The sequence below is a fragment of the Aquila chrysaetos genome, chromosome 14 (assembly GCF_900496995.4).
Source record: "Aquila chrysaetos chrysaetos chromosome 14, bAquChr1.4, whole genome shotgun sequence".
NCBI lineage: Eukaryota > Metazoa > Chordata > Aves > Accipitriformes > Accipitridae > Aquila > Aquila chrysaetos.
This window is the reverse complement of record NC_044017.1, coordinates 15,982,741-15,992,467: the sequence shown is the minus strand read 5'-3', so window position 1 is coordinate 15,992,467 and position 9,727 is coordinate 15,982,741. Positions and strand designations below refer to the sequence as shown.

The following is a 9,727-nucleotide window of genomic DNA, read 5'->3' as shown; positions in this document are numbered from 1 at the left end:
TAAAGCACCTCAGACTTCCACAGGAGGCTGGCAGATACGGCACAAGACCTATGGAAAAACCTTGCCCCCTGGACACGGCAGCTAGAGGCCGGGCAGGGTACTCTAGAAAGTCTCATCTGGCAGTATACATTCACTTTTAGGCAACTCCATTGCACCCCCAGTGAACATAAGAGTAGCTGAAACACCTAGATGACATACCCATGGCTACATCTAAAAATTTTCTGTTTTAAGTGAATCTGGAGCTGAATCTCAACCTTTGCTGACTACTGTTATTTAAGCATTTGTTGGTCTATCCTCTTCCCATGCCATTTTGTTGAAAAAAGGACTTGGAGATACCAGTTCATCTTTTCTGCTAATCAAAACCCAGCAGTCTTTCCTTGGGTTCAGTTTTACTGTGAATTTAAACATCCGTTTTACCGTAAGTACCTCTATTGCCTATGCAACAGTCATTCTTTCCATGGTGGAAGTCCCCAAAGGTAGCAGTTTATCAACCCTCTACTCACCTGCTGGAGAAAGATTGTGATAGTTGACTGATGTGGGGGAGAGCCTGCCAGTTGCTCTACTCCATTTCCTTTGCTGCTCCTGGTGGAAGATAGCTTTTTCAGACAACATGCCTTGCAGTTCACAAAGCTGCATCATCACTACCACTGAAGTGATCAAAAAGACTTTGCACTTGTGTCACTGCAGTTATTTTCAGGAAAATTGGAAACAAAGACAAAAGGAGACGAAAGCTTCTGTGAAAGTATCTTTGAAAAGCATTTAACTTAAATAAACCTGTCCATTTCTCTTGCCAAAGGAAAAAAGTGCAATCCCTTTAAAGCCAGAACCTTTGAACCACAGTCTCTGAAGAGCATTCAGGTAAAGCTGTTAAAGTTTTGATGCAATAAGAGAAGAAACTCAAAAGAGGGTTGATTTTGCCATCCTAGAAACCTTCCTTTGAGTCTGTGGCCAAGTAGTTGTCCTTGTATCAATGTCCCTGTTTGATATCTTATACAAGACCTAGTTTGTTAAGACATCTTTGTTGGACTTTTCTTCATTGTAAATTGAACAACTAGAGATGATGATGCCAAAATAGGTAGATTTGCAAATGTAGGAGAGAACGAGGGAAAGGAAAATAGTCTGGAGAGTTTAGCCCAGCAAGGACTGAAAGGAACTAGAGACATTCTGGTGCTAGTAAGAAGGAGATCTAAGCAGAACTGACAAGGAATGGGATGTAACCAACTACCAGTAATTACTGCATCAAAGTAAATGTCCATTCTGCTCCTAAGGAAATCAAGTGCTATAAATGGCAAGGAAAAAAGAGTGAGATCAAGACGAGAAGCCAAAATCCCTAATGAAGTTTCAGTAAGGACTAGCTTCAGAAGAGGGAAAATCTTTGAGACCTAGTTCTAGAAGTAGCCTGGTAGCTAGCTAGATTTGTAGGAGGCAGTTCCTTTGCTTCCTCCATAAAACAAAAGCAGGGAGAGGGGACAAAAGAAACTATTTCATCCTCCTCCAGAATCTGTGCCCTCTGGAGAGCCAAGTAATGTGCTTCCAGCATCTGCTGGTCAGTTGTGCACCAACTGCACAACTTGTAAGTAAGGTAAGGCAAGTTTGAAATCCCTTTGGCACATTCACAGTACGCTAGGTGCCATACTAAAAGAAGAATGCATCTGCTGCATTATGTGCTAGTTGCTATCCTGGAGCAACCAGCAGAGATACTATTAAGCAGCAGTGATTAATCTCTTCACAGCAAGATTCCCTACAGTGAGAGCTAAGCTAGAGGCTGAAGAAATATGGAGGGGGTTTTTTTTCCACATTATTTTGCTGTGCACCACAATAAGGTTTCTTTGCAAGTCTTTCAGCTCCCATTAAACATGTTTCTTGGGACTTCGAAAAGCTTGAATAAATCAAGTTTGTTTTGTGAATGTTTTAACCTTCCATCAACCTCCCAGTTCTTATTTCTTCCTTTCTCTTAAACTCAGATAATTTTTGACAGAGAAGATATTAGAAATATACTATTTGCACCTTCTTTTTCAAATCTACCCTCTTCTTTGATTTAACATAAATGGATCTTAGTAAAATTAGTTTAGTGTCTTGGCCCTTGCATGCAATGCTTAGCTTATACACCCTATCTTATGCGGAAAGAGCAATGCAATAACAGCCTTCATGTACTGTACAATACTGACTTTCAAGGAGATGATCTCATTCAAGGAGCTGTGCATTTCACCTCTGTATTAGTTTCAGTGAAGACTCCTACTGTATCCTGACTGGTTTCATTTTTTGTCTCTGATACTGACAATAGCAATTTTTCTTCATGTGCCAAGGGAGTTCCCTGGCTGTTCTGAAAAGACACTTTAAGACTCTACTCCATATTCTGTTCTCATTGAGTTATTGAAAATATGAATTAACGCCACTGAAATCAAAAGATGTTTACAAGTATAAAACTGACATGAATCAGCTCAGGAACAAACTCTTGCTGTAAGCTCAAATTATGTGATTGGTTCAGATGTAATACTTAGCCAGAAGTAATATTTAAACCGCATCAAGATTAAGGAACTGATTCTGACATCTTTATACTCATGTTGAGAGTTTCTCTGTTGTTCATTGATTACTGAGTGAATACATAACCAGAGAGAGTCAGTGCATTGAACACACCGTCTTTTAAATTCTGTTTTCTTGTAACTCTTGCTTTGCCCCAGTGTCACAGCCCAAAGACATTGCTCTAGAGCCCAGGTCAGAATTCATTTTGCTGCCTCCAATAGTAAAATGGAACAAAACCAAAAACAGCCCCCAGAAGTTTCAATAGCTAAAGGCTACATCCTAGACTGTGTGCGCATGCTGTAGTCAACTAGAGCTGCTTTGGAGTATCTGAGACAAAAACTTGCTCTGTAAGTTAGTGCCATCAGTGGCATAACACAAGTGAAATTACTTCATCTTTGAACTTTTCATCACATACCTGTGTCAGTTACAAACTTCATAATGTTGATCGCTTCCCCATTTATAAAACATCTTCTGAAATCTTATTGCTTAGGAGTCTTTGAAACATAGCACCTGTGTTTGCAGTCATGCAGTAAACACAGATAGGTACAATGAATTTGTGTGACTTCTTTACTCTCCTGGTGGAACCACGGATGAAGCAGTGTACTGGAGGAACACATACACCCTCTTTGTAATGTGAGTGTAAGGTCCTACAACAATTAGCTCTTTATGCTTGCATGATGCATGCCTACACTTGCAGCTAGTGTGAACTTCATCACCAGGAAAGAGACGGTATAGCTCTGTGATCCAAGAACCATGGCACACCGCAGCAAATTGAGCCCCAGTCCTTCTGTCTGTGCAACACGCCAATCAGTAAGGTAGACACATGCTTTCTGTCCTCTTTCATATGGTGATGAGGGGCAGTCGAGGGGCTCCTCTGTACTGCTGCTGAGTCTGGAAATGACAAAAAGAAAGGCTGAACAACATCTCTGGAAGGAATGAGACAAGTTTGAAGTAAAAGGGTTGATCTGACAAGTACAAATCTGATAGCTGAAACTATCACACTGCTTTGGCACTAAAAAAGCAGGGGAGAAATACGAGGAGAAAGATCAACTACTGCATCTCAGCAGTTTACCTAGAGCTGAGGAGATCTCCCTTCTAATTTGACCTAGTTTGCTCAACTTTACTTAGCCAGCAGGAGGACAACATCAGATTTCAAATTACACAACATTTACAGGTATTTTTAAAAGTATTGAATGAATAGAGCACTCCTTCCTCAACCTTAGACTGCAAGTGAACAATTTGTGTTTCTTACCGCAGTAGCTCTTTTCTCCAACTAGTCACTTGAACTATATGCAGATGTCTTCAGCTCTGTGGCCCTTTGCTGTATTTTCATGATAGACTCCATTCAGAACCAAACATCCCCTTTCTACCTGTTGGGTTTCACTTAAGACATTTCACCAAAACTAGAATGAATCTTTAAAAACTACTCTGCTGTAGCAGATAAAAAAAGTAAATCCGCATACCAGTGCTCAGCACATTACTGTAAGCATTTAGGACTAGGACACAGTTCCCAGTATGAAGACAGTTTTTAAAATATATAAAAGCTATATTTTTAAATACAATCAGCATTTAAACTTTCTTCCAAAGTACATTACAGACTTGATAAATGCTGAGAGGTGCTACTGTTTGACTGAGGGAGATATGTACAGCTAGAAAAATATTGGAGTATCGTCATTTCTCCCAGAGTTGGAAATACTGAATTTACATTTCATTGTAATCCATTCATTGGTTTATAGACCTCCAGTTCTCCAGGGAGCATCACAGATTCAGATGATCTCCCTGAGTGCTGGATTTTGCATTTGAATCTCTGATTTAGCTGAAAGATGTATTAAGAAACCTCATGTAGCCAGACAGTTCCCTATTGACTACACATCTGAGGAGGCTCAGGAGCGCAAGTTATTCCAGCAAGGATATGGAATAAATTATGCTCAGTAATTTGCCTCTAGATCAGCCTTTCTCCACACAGTGGAATAATGTATTCATCTGGACAAGCAGACCCCATTTCAGAGAGTATTTTATGCAGAGTATATATCTTGCAAGAGAGCAGAACAGATCAAATATTTGGCATAGAGACTTACTTTCACAATCCCTCAAGAAAACAGTACTTATTTCAATTCATGGAGACTTGCACTGTCAACTGGAAAATTCAGTTCTTATGTATCTGTGTCACATTCGTACTTGGATTAACCATCACTTTGAATAAAATTTTCAAAGGACTTTGACTTTAAGGATAAACCCCCTGTTATCCCAGATTGGGAGTGGTGTTCAAATCTCAGGAGTTAATCTGTGATGGGTAAGCCACAAAGACTGACAGTTTGGTTTAGGTAGACATGAACTGACAGCTGTGGGTAAATGTCTGAATTCTAAAATATATTCTTCATTTATCACCTATGTTACTCCTTCACAGCAAGATTTTATTCCTTTTATCTCAGTGTTTTGCTGCTTCAATGATAGGTCTGGGTTTCCCCAGTTCAGTAATGGGCCCATAGTAGGGACAACAAGTGTCCCACCTATCCATTGCTGGCTATTCAAAGTGTTCCTGAAATCTTCATATGTTTAAGAACTAAAAGGCTCTATCCAGTACAGAGCATATACTGGATCCTGCAGATTTTAAAATCCTGGAGAACTTTCAGTCAGTCTGAAAAAACCAGATACCTGATGGCCCAACAGAGAGATTACAGAGCTATAACAAGCAACTTCTTGTTTCAAAGGATTTTGGCTATTTGTCTCCCCCCAAAAGAACTCAACTAAGGGGAACATACTGCTGGAGAAGAAAAAAAAATATGTCATTTGTCTTTCAAGAATAGAAGGAAGTGAAATAAGGAGGCCTCCAGGACCTTTCACAAACTGCAACCTTCAGTCTGGAGAGTCACAGTTCTTATTTTGACAAAAGTCACTCTCCCCTTGCTAGTACCAATAGACCTTAACAGAAAGAGACATTCTGATTTCTAGGGACAAAAGAAGCAATCATGTGTCCAAGCAGCCTGTCAGATGATGAGAAAATTAGTTCAGTTAAAGCTTATCCTTCTGCTGAAAACTTGCTCAGCCTCCAAAGTTTCACCCTTCAGCAATGCTGAATTGCTTGCCTGTGTTTCCAGGTTGTCTCCACGCAATGTCAAAATACTGCAAACAATGCTGTTCATACAGCATTTCTGGCAGCACCCAATCCACAAAACGCTTGAAATGCAGTGCAAAATGTTGTTCACTTGGCATGAGAATAGCTGCCCTCTCTCAGGCCTTCTCTAACCATATGTTCACATCACTCCTACTGACATTGTTGGGAATTACACAGAACCCAGAGGAAAAGCCTATTAAAAACAAGTGGTGTTGTATAGGTTATAATATGCTTCAGTCAGAAAAAGAGGAACTTAGCTTTTTACTCCATGTAAGTCATAGGAAACTGGGTAGAAGGGGAGTAAGAGCAATCTCTTACCTGGCTGAAATCTTCTTGGAATGAATGAACTTTTGCCGTAGGTGATCCAGAGGTGTTTCTGCAAAGTGTTGAATTTAGATGCAAATTCATCAGGCATTAGAAAACTCCTGAAAAACCTAAATTACGTAAAACATCTTCTGTTCCTTCTGTAGTCCCTGGGGAGAGGGGTAACTCCAGAAAGTGGACTCAGACTATTTAGAGTCTAAAAAAAATGTAGAAGTCTTCCCTATTACAATAATTTGAACAGGGATGTTCACAACATCCAGAGCATTTGCTTCACGTTGTCTGGAGATGATATTTCATTCTCACATTTGTTGTATACTTGGGAACGTTACCTTAACAAGTAAGCCAGATTTTTTTTTGTAAGGTAAAAACTTAGATTTACTCTACAAATAGAAATTGCTGTGATAGATTTAAATCAGTTAATCAATGTATTTAAGTGGTCCCTATATATACATACAGTGTTAACAAAATAGCTGTTAGGGGATTTAATCAATTTTGTAAGGCACCTTCAGAATTTCCTGTGAATTAAACTTAGGTGTATAGAATCCCTTTGATTTATTGGAATATCTTATACTTTATGCATACATCAGCTTGGTTAGATAAAATACTTTCTCTCTAGTATTTAGAGCTGAAGATAATAGGTGAAATAGGTATTTTCTTTTTGGCTCCATCATTGGGAACAATTTGTTTAGTTACTCTACAATTTTATTCCTCCATCTGTTAAAAAGCATCCTAGGACAATATAAAGCACAATATAAAAACAACTTGACATTCGTTTTTACTGCAAAGAAAGCAGTATGAAATATAAAAAAAACTGCAGATTTTTTTTCATCAATACAGTTCATTTTTACTCAGCCTGAGCAATTTCTTTTTCCATGTTTTGTGGAACATAAATGTATAAAATGTATCTATATTGCTAACAAAAATTAGATTACTTTGAAGCACTAGTAAGGAAATTTGACTAGACAGTTAGTAAAATGAGTTTGAGACTAATGACCAAGAAGCCATGTTTCAACTCCCTGTGTGGATGCAATTTCATTAAATTGTTGTAGGCTTTTTTCTGAAAATTTTTCCTTATAACAGGTAGCCCCAGGATCAATCGGGATCAGTTGAAACCTTTAGGTAACTGATTAATAATGGCAGGAAGTTTTTCTTTTCTATTTGGAGTAGAATGCAGGTCTGGGCAGGGCATTTACAGATTAAAAGAGAAGGAAACACTGTAATCATTAGATAACAGGGCATAGGAATCCCTCCAACCATTTCTTTTTGAAGCTTGGAAAATATTGATATTTCTATTTGAAAGTTCTGCCCCAATGGAAAATTTGCCATATCTCTTGATAAATTATAATGGATATTAACTTTCAGTATTAAAAATGTACATTGTACTTCGGATCTGAATTTGTCTGGCTTCAGGTTCTTTTAACCTTCCCTTTGATCAGCTGGAGACAGATCTCCTTTAGTTGTCCACCACTTGTAAAATGAATTTCTACTCTGTCAGTGTACACAGAGCCTTTTTCTGTGGTTGGTTTTGCAGGTATTTTCTGGTAGAGAAAAAAAGAGGATTCAGCTCAGAGTTTTGGAAAGGCATGTTCATTACAGGCTATCCTTGCCCCTTTTCTGTCTCTGTCCAGATATCATGCTGCTTTCCTCCGACTTCTCAGCCCTCATCTTGTTGCTCAGTGAGCCATAGTCGTATCATCTGGCTATCACAGTTGTAATCCAACACTTCTTTTCAATCCCATTCTCTTTCCGTAGGTAATTCTAGCTCCCCAATCTTAATTACTCAGACAGTCTTTCCTTTGCATTCTACTATGTTTTTATCCAACCCACTTTGGACCAAATCTTCTCCTCTCCTGAGCTTCTTGCTCCAGTCCCGCTGTCTGGGCAAACTGTCTATTTTAATCCTACCTCTTTGTCAGGTCTATGCAATCTCCTCTCAGTTTTAGCACATTTTCACAATTTCCTGATTACAGTTTCCTTATCTTGCTAGCACCAGCATGCGTCAGTTCACCCCTTAGTTAAGTAGGTTTCGATTACCCAGACCGTGCTCAGCTCCTTTCCCTGGCAGAGCTGGGCAGAGTTCATGTTCTAAAGCCATAGCAATGTTGGAGCTTCTAAAGCAATGAGCCACAAATATCTCTTTTCAAACAGACATGTACGTTAGTGATTGTTTGCTTACCCTAACCACTTCCATGTTCAGAAAGAGCTGAACATTTTATCTGAGTACCCAAGAATTTTGGCCTGAAGATGACATCTGGAATATAAGATTTCAGGACACTGTTAGAATTTGATGAATTTATAAGCAACTGAAAATAGTTCATTGTAACAGACAGCAATAATTTATTTTACTGTAGTGATATCAATTCTGCCCATAGTATATAAGCACAAAACACTGAAGCAGATTATATATCCTCCCAATGAGAAACGCTTAAGCCATATTCTTTAAAGAGTCATGTGATTAATGAGAGGTTTACCAAAACTGTTAGCAACATTTAGTTTCATCATCAAGTACACACATCTTGTTTCAGTCTCCAACAAGGTTAGGTAACTACCCGTGGAAGTTTAAAGCTTGACTTCCATGAAGCTTCTTGGGTAAAATAATTGAGATGACTGACATTCATAATATGTGTAGGGTGGGATTCTTTCCCTCTAACTTAAACCATAAAACAGATGTCTAGTGTAAGCTAATATTATAAGGTCCATCAGTAATCAGCGGAGAGAGACAGCATCTAGTAATTCATCCTGTTTACCCTAGATACCTACCTGAGGAAGGATCAGGTCACCCTCTAGCAAACTCTATATTCAATCCACTGACTGTAGATGTAGCCCACATAAGACTAAATGTCTACATTATGAAAGCTAATAAAGTGAGATGAATCATACTTCTGAGAATATAAGATGATAGATTTATGCTTATTCTTTATTGAAAGAGACTTTTTATAACACTGAGCTATCTCTTTGAGTTGTGACAGTTACTAATAGTTTTAAACCATATATTCCTAGGCAATTTCTGTATTCAAAGACATGTTATTCTGATGCTATAATTTAACAAAGGTATTTCATTTCCAAATGTTCTTTATCAAGGTATACAGTTTCTCCCACTAAGGGATTCATATCTGCTAGATATTCAGCAGCAAAACTGCTGGGACTACGGAAGTGGCATTTAGCTGGAAGAAATGAAATGTTGAGTATGCAAATAGATCATGGATGCTCATTTGTTCTGAGCCTTGCAGGAAGCATGTCTATATTCAATACTGCACGTACTTGGGGATGACCCAGGATATAATATTTGTACATTTGCTCATCTGTGGAAGTTAAGACGTCACCAAAGCATTGAAGAAGTTAAACTAGACAGAGGGATAGTAGCAGATGATGAAAATCACAAAACTAATGGAAAATGCTCTGTCTTCACAATTCAGGGGTTTTTTATGATAGCAACCTGTAGCTATGAAAAATGCATAAATTTGTTTGCAATTGTTAGCCATGTGACATCAGTCTTGTAAAGCTGGCAGAGTCTTTAAAGGTATGCAAGGAACTAGAGTGGTAGAAGTGTAGGGGTGGTTGCCCTCCCTCTCTTTAAAGGTTTGCAGATTTGCAGTCTGACTGCTTGAGAGCAAGTATCTAGGGAAGAGAAAGCACTGTTAAGTCCTACACCACTATTAATTTAAAAATAGCTGTACAGTATTTCATGCTAGGTATTAATCTAACTGTTTTTTAATTTTAGGTGTTTATTATCGTTGATACCAGTGATAGTGATATGAGCACAAA

General features: G+C 38.5%; 1 long non-coding RNA gene across 1 annotated transcript; it reads right to left on the bottom strand.

Annotated features, from left to right (window-relative positions):
• Positions 1 to 1,298: 1,298 nt before the first annotated feature.
• On the bottom strand, positions 1,299 to 7,452 carry LOC115350731. The gene is made up of 3 exons (XR_003926578.1): positions 7,339 to 7,452; positions 5,957 to 6,014; positions 1,299 to 3,414 (listed from the first exon to the last, which is right to left on the bottom strand). It is a non-coding gene; the product is annotated as an uncharacterized LOC115350731 (long non-coding RNA).
• Positions 7,453 to 9,727: the final 2,275 nt, after the last annotated feature.